We start from the raw sequence: 8705 nt of genomic DNA, 5'->3' as shown, positions 1-8705 counted from the left end.
GAATTTTCTGATCTTTAATGTTTGCCTTTACAACACAGGAGTGGGCAGTTTGTAAATTAATGCCAGAATTCATCATGTATTCTACCATTAATAAAAATGTCATACACATGTATCCAGTAAACACAAAAAGAGACCATCAAATGAGTCCCTAACATACTTATACAAAAATCAAGTGATATACATACAAAAATCAGGATTGCCTTATCATTTGAATTAAAATTCCAATGAACTAAGTGGCATTATTCCAAACTCAGCTTACCAGATAAGCAGATGGTTGCCCAACACAACATGGGATGAGGAATTTACTGAAGATGTATATTGTTCTCAAAGAAAAACTTGAAGAAAGTACAAAATATTATAAAATGTTTTTTCTTTTAAAGTAGTTTTTGTTTTTACAGCTAATCTGGCAGACAAAAGTGGATGAAGGCATGTGATAGGGCAGTTATATCTTTTATCATATCAGAAAAATTATTCTTGTCTCTTATGCTCTTCCTAGAAAACTCAAGAGAGTCAATCCAATTATAACAGCCAGCATAACATGAGATTAGTTAAAATTTCAAAATAGTGTTGAAATTGTTGAAAGTGCTTAGATTTTTATTCGACAGTTCTTAACTGAAAATCAAACGTGTTATTCAAAGAATGAGTCTTTTTTTTTTTTTTTAAGGGATTAATCATCCTCGTTTCTCATTTAAAGTCTGGGGACATGGCCAATCTTTTCTCTGTGTTCTCAGAGGAAGATATTTCATTTTGAATAGAAAAAACAAAATTGTTCTCATCTCCTTTATATGTTGTCATGGTAAACAAGCTATCACAAGAAAAAAAAATCCTGTTTCACATTTCTTTGGGTCACTTCAGCAATAACACCAATGCTAAAATTTTTCTAATTTTAATACAGAATTGATACAGAATCTGATCTCTTGATGCTGTATCTGTGGAAAATGTTACCTGAAAAAATATTTTTCTTATACTATTTAGAGAGGGAGAAGAAATGGAAAAGACACTGTAATGAAATGAGAACAAATTAAAACTATTTTATTACTCCTGCATTTTAGGATTTCCTTTGCAATGTAACATCTCTATTTAAACTCGCTGAAAATTTGGGAGCCTAGTAAATGCAGGAACTTGCTAGTAAAGTGTCATATCAAAGCTCCAATGTTCCATGACTCCAAATTTAATAATTTCCTTCAATAGCCTATGTAGTTAGAAGTATTTTTGCCAATCTGACTGATTTAGTACTAGCCTGAGAACCTCCCTTCAGGCCTCACTTAGAGCTCATGATTAGTTGATGCTGGTAGCAATAAGTGTTCTCCATGGATTCATGAAATAAAACATTTACTTATTTCAACTTTACATTTGATTGGTATTGTATCTTCTCTTACATAAACCAATAGAATTTATAAGACTATTTTCCCAATTAAGGGATTTGAGAGGCAAAAAAAAAAAAAAAAATCTTATTAGATACGAAGAATTCTGTGAATTGGGCATGAATTTACTGCTTATTATAAGGGCTGCCTGACACATTTCATTTGTCTGTAGACACAATGTAGGAATATAGTTTCAGAAAACAGATATATTTTCTATGCATTATTGTTATGTATTTGTAAAAGCCATGGAGAGATTATTCTCGCTTATTTCTTGCTTATTCTTCTTATTTGCACCATGCCCTGTGCAAAGCAGTGCTGATCAATGACCAATGGCCCCAATTCACAGGTATTTGTATTGGTTCTGTTTTCTTGTCTGCGGGAGAAACTCTGATCAGGCAGATAGTAGGAGGATTTGCTTGGTAGCCAAGTTCTTTTTTCCAACCTTAAGAACAGTTAGATGGCTAGGATGAAGAGAAGTGAAAATTTTCCTCAGGAAACCTATCTAAATCAAATGTTGCCTACAACCTAAGATACTCGTCTACCACGACAAGAACTTCTGTCTCAAATGTAGTTTTCAACAATTCACATGTACTGTGCACACATGCTGTAAAGTGCACCACCAAAACATTCTATTTAATAGAGGCTACACTCAGGCTCTAGAAAGAATTTTGTAGGCTCCTTGAGAGGAAAGAGACAATAATCCAATAGCTTCATCTCTTTGAACTATGTAACTAGGGATTTGGGGAAAGTATTTAACAGAGCTGAAAAATAAAGGACTAAGACTGCAAGTTAAAAATACATTTACTGACAGCACTTCTCTCCAGCTAATGTCTTTTCCCAAAATATTATAAATTAACAGTACCTTTGTGCAAGTACTGCTCAGAAAAGATTCTCAAAATAATGAGTCGTTGGTCTTATATCACAAATCTGCTTATTCTTTTTTTGTCTTGCAGCTTGGAACCAGAGCTTGCAATAAGGAATAGATAGCTGTGAGGAGGGAGAGGAAACTCAGCACCAGCCCCATGTGCACTTACAGCTCATTCACAGAGGAGCAAAGACCTGGCCAAAGCAGCTCCATTTGTCACCACACCATACTGCTTGTGCCAGCTCCCGATGACACGTCAGGCCACTTCCTTAGCCTGCTTTGCATACTGGGACTGGGCAGAGCTGTCTGTCACAGGACAATTGCACCAGCCATCCTATCAAATAACTCCCCTCACTTCAAGCACTGAGCTGGCCTGTCTCTCCTTCTCTCTCTGGCTTGGACAATCACTGAGCACTCACACATCGTGGTGAGCACACTGCCCTCCTCCAGCTTCTGGCAGATGAGAGTGGAGCAGCAGAATGGGATTTCCTTTCAATCTATTCCCATGGAATTTCCACTTTCCTAAAAGGTTTCCATAGCCAGTGCACAGTTTCATCTAAGGCCCACAATAAAAGGACCCAGTAAAGATTTTTTTTTTTTCCTAGAATTTTTCTCCTAGTTTTTAAAAAAGTTATATGCATTAAACAAGCAACATAGCAAAAAACCAGGAAGCTACACGTATACACAAGTACATTTTTCTAATGTAACTCATGTATTCTGTCTGCACTCAGCTTTAATAATTTTAGCAAGTATGTTATATTTAACTAGCAGTGTTGAAGCTCAGCAACAGTTATTGAATTGCCAGTTCACTTCAGCATCCAGGGGCATGGATAGGAAATTATTCAGGAACACAAGATCAACCTCAGCTGACCAAGATAGCCATAATCTCTCTTACTTTCACAAAACATGCCTGGCTTTGCTAAGCTTGTCCTCTACCTATAAAACATCACAGAAATCCCTAAAGAAAGGAGAGCTACCAGCACCCTGTGGAGACTTGCAGTTAGTTTTCTCCCACTCCTGATAAGCACAAAACCAACTAATTAACTTCTGAGGTCTATTCCCACTAGCAGAAAGATGCTGTGCAAATGAATCAGTAGCTATTTCATTTATGCAGAAAAGAGATGAAGTACCACATCAATATTATTTTATTTCCAAAAGCTGCTTCTTAAATGCTGAAGCACCTTTCATCATGCAATATTTAAAACATAATCTAATCCTTATGAAATGCCACTAAGGCTGCTGGAAGACCTAAACTCTCTCATCAGGTAGTGTTCTGTTTATCTGCTTCTCCTTCCTCTTCACTCTTTTATCTTTTATCTTCATTTCTATTTCCCCCCTCACATCAGCATTTGTTAAAATCTGCCTTTCCTTACCAATCCCACAGCTGAAATTCAAAGATAGTTGGTTGCAGTCCTTTCTATTAACAAGGTTTGACTACGAGTGCAAAACATTGTTCCTGCAAATATTCACTTTCTGTGTGTATTTACATGAGCACATATAGACCACTCAAAAATGCAGTTAGTAATTTGCCAATATATTTTTTGTTTTCTGCACTATCATAGGTACATTTCAAAAACTAAAATAAACCTGAGCGAATTTATGGGATCATAAAACAGAAAAAAGCCATCATAAACTTAGGCATCAATGTACAAAAGATTCCCTTTCAGAAGTACAAATATTAATGTTAATATTGTTAGCAGTAGTTCCTCTGAGGCAAAAGGAACTTCAATATGACATTACTAAAATGAAGATTTTAACATTACACAGACCTCCAAAAGCTGTTGTCTAATAGCATAATGCTAGACACTTCAATACTTTCTCTTTCAAGTTCCCCAGGCGTGGAACCAGTGTATGTCAGTGTCATTCCTCTCCCTGCATCTTGGCAGGCTCCACATAATGTTTTTCCAAGAAGCCTATGTCAGCTATCATAGCTTCCCTCTTCTCCTAAAAGCAATGCTCCAGTCAAAGAAAGACAACCAAACAAATTGTCCCCTTAAACAGAATCTCTCTTCCCCCTTTGGCCATGTAAAGGATGCAATCCATCTCTGTCTGCCAGAAAACTAAAAAGCAAATCTGCTTTCCTATGTAGACCCCAGAGTTTTGGAACAAGCTGGCTGATAAAATGCACACGGTTCACTGCCAGCTGCTTCTTCAAGATCCCAAAAGTTTAAAAGTGCTTGACTCTACTCTGTTTTCCAGGATTTGCTTAAGTACAGACAGGAAAAAAATATTCCTTGAAAACAAACAAACAAACAAACAAACAAAAAAAACCCACAAAAACAAAAACTGGCTTCCTATGCTGCTTTAAAAGGATTTACCTAGCATAATCCAATCCAAACTTCTTTGTTGCACCTCCTCCTTGCCAGCATCCTTTTCTTTCCATTAATTTGCTCTGACTGTGTTTGAGAATCTATGCCAAGCACACATACCAATTCATGCGTGACAATTTTAAAACAGCTTTCCATTGATTTTTAGCCATTCCTCCTTATTACAGAAGTCATCACACACAGCCAGGAGTCAAAGAAATAGTAAATTCATATTGAGAACTACACAAGTAAGACATCAAGTTTTCTATTAAGCAGCAGTTTAGCATCTTGCAGCAAGCAGGTGTTCTGCACCATATAATTCTAACTTGTCCCTACCTAGACACTCAAAGGAAAGCTCACAGCCAGCAGGGAGATTCAGACATAAGCACAAACAAAAAATTATTTTTTGGCTGTGGGCAAAATGCAATAGTTGCTGTCTTTGTTGATAAGTTCTCCTAGGAAGCATGTCTCCAAAGAAAATTAAACCATGAAAATAAAAGCCTGATATTCTCCTAGCTGGCTGATTCCTGTGCTGACTTCATTTGCCCCTTATTCTTCACAGAATTCTACAGTAATTTTAAAAGTCAGTTCATTGAATAATTAGAATTATTTGCTCAGCACCATCCCATCAGACTTCATTTCCCTTTCACCACTACCCTTTCCATATTGCTTCTCTAGCCAGCCTTCTGCCAGTAACTTCAGGCTCAATGCTAAAATACCTGGGACATCTGAGCTTGCAGCTCAGCTAGAGTGACACTGACTAACAAAAGGCATGTTCAGTCAGGAAACACTGATTCCTGAAATGCATTTCTTTCAACAAACTTCTAACTCCTCATGGAAAATCTGCTTAGTTTTTCAATGCATCATAGAGCATAACCTGAATTTCTGGTCTTTCAGGGTCTTTCTGGTCTATGACATGCTACTGCTTTGTTGAGGGAATCATCGCTCACACCCTACCCACAGCTACCTCTGTTCTTGCTTTCCATCCTCACTGCTGGGCACTCAAACATCAGAGTCCAAGATTCAGCTTGCTCAAAATTTGCAAAGGAAAAATGTAAATATTTTCAAGGATAATAGTATAAGCTCTCCATATCAAAATCACCACTTTACCTCAACAGAATAGATATTTTTTCATAGCCAGAATCTTCAACTTTTAGTAGCTTTAGGCTCAGTTCAGCGTGACTGGTACCTCAGGGCAATGGCTTTCACAATGTTATCTACCAAGCACTCAAGGTCTGGGGATATCTGTAAGGATAATTTGAAAAGAAAACATTAAAAATTCAAGCTGATTGTCAGTGGGGCTTTAACTCACTATACAAAGATCTGTATCTTCACTGGAAAAGGTTGAGAGGTTCACAGATCAAAAAAGGTTGAAAACAACAAGCCTATAGAGTAAAATACAAGGAGGTTGAAGTAACTTGATAATTTTAGAGCAAGGTCTAAATATATCACTCTGCAAATGCAATGAACTTCTCTCTCCTTTTCCCTCAGCAAGCTACACAAACATGTGCCCTACAGCAAAGGGATGCCTGCAGTCCATATTCCACTAACAATGCCCATAAGGACTTGGGCTGGGGAGCAGTGCCATGGAAACACCTTGATCTGATGGGGTTACCCCATCCCTCAGCATACCTTTGGTTTTGCACTCTCTTGCTGCTTTTGTCTAGAAAGATAAATAACATGAGAGAAGCTGAAATCATTGTTTTCTCTCCTTCAGGACTGTTGATGCCACCAGCAAGGGCTTGGCAGGCCATTCTCTGGAATTGTAATTGTTATGCTAATTAATGCATCAAGAGGGGAAGTTCACCCCACCATTTCATGCCCCCTGAGCCTCACACCCTCGATAAACCTCTGCCTCTGTTTGTTCCTGGAAACAAAGTACTTATAGCCCAGGTGTGCACTAGCTCTCTCCAGGTAACTTAATCCCAAGTGTGTATTTCTGTGTAATAAACTATACACAGAGGTAAAGGAAGAAAGTGAATTGGGGGGAAAATTCTATTGCACCATTAAAATGAAAAATGCCTTCCCCTTATTAACAACTCTCATTAAGGCACCCTCCGCCCACTTCACTGCTGTGTTTATCTCCTTCCCTTGATGGCAGGAATGCTGAATCATGACAAGCCATGAGGGCTCAAGCCCAGTGCCAGGCTGTCATCCTGATTTAAGTGACAGGACTGCAGTATCTGGCCCCACAACTCACACAAAAATGGCACTGGCAGTAAAGCAGCATTTGGGGACCAGTGTATAGGGGTAGCAGCATGAGATATGGATTTTAATACATCCATTAGAGATAGGCAAAGATACTTCACCAACAAATAAAAATTGAATATTTTGGAATAATTTAAATGAAAACCAATAAGCCTATAAAGAATCAGAATCTACAAATTACATATACAGTAGAAATAAATATCACAGAAGTTGATAGAATGCAATTTACAAGTATCCCCCTGATAACTTTATTGTTCTATATAATCCAAATAGGGCTCCTTTTTTTGATATTGCAGGACTGGTAGCACAGATTTTGTGGAGCAAAGATTCTGCTGGAATGTTGTTTTGTATCATTATACTCAATAATAGAACCTTAAATTGCAATAAATATTGAAGTGAATTTTGAGCATATAGGGAAGGCAGCCTGCAGCGAGAACTGTAGGGCATTTTTCTAACATGCAGATATAACAGATTTAACAAATGTTTCGCTTTCTCCCTGCACACACTTACCTGGAAATAATGAAATAGTGAAGTATTTTGTGGTTTATTACTTTTTAAAGGTTGCTTTTAGTACTAACTATATATATATGTATAAGTCTGATTTCTAAAGGAATTTGCAACCACTCCCCCCCAGTCTCCTTTTTAATACACCAAGAAAACAGTAACAATAGCCACTAGAGAACTGGGCTGTCCGGGACGAAGCCACACAGTGATTTGGCACTGTCACCTCCCCGGGTCATCACCTTTCTTCTAGTGACTGGCATATGTGCTCCAACACATCTCTGCTCCTCTCCTTGATGGCCCTTGCCTCGCTCAGCCCTCCCAAAGGCGAAGCCCGGGACTCTGTGCTTTGTCCGACACCGGCGCTCCTCGGCAGCAGCAAAGCATTTTCATGAGGAGAGGACAAAAAGGTGAGAGAACATGTCAGTCATCACCAGAAATAATGCATTCCCAGCTGCACTGATGATGGAAGAATATTATTTATGTGACTTCTGCATAAATACTTTCATTTTCCGCTTGCAATTTTAGGGAGGAAATAAAAGAAATGCAGAAGATTTTGGACATCTCTGAGCATTATATGCACAAAGTTTACTTACTGCTCCAGTGATCCAATTTTCCAGTATTTAACAGATTGAAAAAAACCCAAACACAATTTCTCAAAAACAATACAGCACACAGAAAACAAATATATATGTAATGTATTATCAACTCAGAAATATACTTCACACTCTTCATATTAGCATCTCATCTTTATATTTTTAAGTGCTCAAGAAAAACTGCAGGAGATTCTCTTGACATAAAAATCTTTTTTCTTCTGAACTCAGGGTATATATTATGCACTGTATTCCCTGCTAGTCAAATCAGACAAAGGAGCATTCCCAAGACCACAGGAAGCAACAGCAGAGCTTTTCTGAGGGGAATATTTCAGTCAAAAAGAGAGAAAAGGAGAGATGTAGAGAAGAGATCACTTCCCACATCCTTTACTTTTGCATACGGGCAGACACAAGAGACAAAAAATGCTCTGAGCAACTGGATGCTGCCAACAAAATGACATCTACAAAATTTCTGCCCCTCTTCTGTGACTATGCAGTTGTTCTACAAAAAAGACATTCCATAATGGACAGAAAAGAGTTTTCCACTTAAGACCCCTGTTAGGCCCTTCAAATTTTAGTGGTATCAAAGAGAAATGACTGAAAACATCTCTCTGCATACACAAGATTTAATTCTCATGTGGCAGAGCAATCAGCTCTATGAGCACCAACTTGCAATGACAATGCCTCTTGTTCTGCCTCGCCATTGTATTCATTGCCTACTAGAAGCTTGCTGTGTTTTGTGAAATGGCTTCATCCTAGGCTAACTCACTGTACTATGAATTACCCTCATTTTTTAATCAGTTATCAAATTAGGAAGCAACTCAGGGAAGAGAAGGAAACACATTGTTATATTTACTGCATGTTTCCA

Source organism: Vidua macroura, chromosome 9 (genome assembly GCF_024509145.1).
Source record: "Vidua macroura isolate BioBank_ID:100142 chromosome 9, ASM2450914v1, whole genome shotgun sequence".
Lineage (NCBI taxonomy): Eukaryota > Metazoa > Chordata > Aves > Passeriformes > Viduidae > Vidua > Vidua macroura.
Note: the sequence above shows the minus strand (reverse complement) of the source record.